The following is a 1,309-nucleotide window of genomic DNA, read 5'->3' on the forward strand; positions in this document are numbered from 1 at the left end:
TTCCTTTGCTCCTGCATTTCTCAGAGGCGCGCGCACGACGCATACGTACTACGTCATCCGCCTGAACGTCTTCCACGTACCACAGTCAGCGGAAGTGAGAAAAAAGTGTTTATTACGTTTGAAATATGGATATTTATCTTTAAAAAATGCTTGGATTCGCAACAGGAGGCCTTTATTCACATCCCCGGAGCCGTGTGAGGGATGTTTTATTACGGATGCATGCACTTTATTTCACGTCTTCTGAACTGTTGACAACCAACACCTGTTTACTCCCATTGAAAGGCTTGGAGGAGCCAGGACAATTTTTAATATAACTCCAATTCGATTTGTCTGAAAGAAGAAAGTCACATACACCTAGGATGCTTTGAGGGTGAGTAAAACACAGGCTAATTTTCATTTTTGGGTGAACTAACCCTTTAAAGGAGATCTCAGATGCCTATTTTGTGCAATTTGGTTAAAAGACAATCTCTTTAAACTTGTCAAGAACTAATATTTCACCCCACAATAAAAAATACAAATATATTTTATATATTTTATTTTGAGATGAAATATCACTGGAAACATCCTTTCTGGACATATTTTTACAAAATAAGAAAAAGTACTTTTTTTTTTTTTTAAATCATGGTGGTATTTATGTCCTTTATTTTGTAGAAATGTGTCCTGATAGCATGATTTTCATTATTGTATTACACTAATGAGAAACTAATGACAATCATCATTGAGAATAATGACAATTTAAACTCGCAAGTAAACTATCTGGACGCATTATAGTATTGAGAATTGGGTGGGAAATATGCCTAATTGTTATTAAAATAACAATGCATTGCAAATAATAATAATTATAAAAAAAATAAAAATACCAAAAATAATTAAATATTAACTATATAAACAATAATAAGATTACATTTAACAGCTTCATTTTAAAATACATAAATATATATATATATATATAAGGTGATTGTTTGCTGGTACTGATACGATATATTTCATATATCATTCTTTATTCATCAAAGAAGAACAGAAACCATATCTAGCTTATATATTTATATAATATCAGGGGCAGGTTGCTGTGTAAATCACGCATGATGATGGTAGAATAGAGCATGACGCACCCGATGTATATGTAATTGCCAAAAACATCTCAAGGTTATAACGTTACCTGTAATGGAATCTGCCGAGGCACCATCGAGCAAACAGATGAGATGTGTGTGTCCCTCACCGGTGACTGTTTCCCCGCCCTCTGCCCTTTGCTCTGTCCGTTTGATTTGCTCTGACCCACGCTATAATCAAGAAGGGTCTGTAGTCTCAC

General features: G+C 34.4%; 1 protein-coding gene across 1 annotated transcript in view; it reads right to left on the bottom strand.

Annotated features, from left to right (window-relative positions):
- Positions 1-1,309, bottom strand: part of LOC107657773 (metalloreductase STEAP2-like) — an 8,277-nt gene extending 6,968 nt beyond the window's left edge. Inside the window, exon 1 of the mRNA XM_016446006.1 lies at positions 1,160-1,309. The gene's annotated coding sequence lies outside the window, so the exon portion shown is untranslated. The remainder of the gene's footprint in view (positions 1-1,159) is intronic.

The sequence above is a fragment of the Sinocyclocheilus anshuiensis genome, unplaced genomic scaffold, assembly GCF_001515605.1.
Source record: "Sinocyclocheilus anshuiensis isolate Anshui unplaced genomic scaffold, SAMN03320099.WGS_v1.1 scaffold119, whole genome shotgun sequence".
Classification (NCBI taxonomy): Eukaryota; Metazoa; Chordata; class Actinopteri; order Cypriniformes; family Cyprinidae; genus Sinocyclocheilus; species Sinocyclocheilus anshuiensis.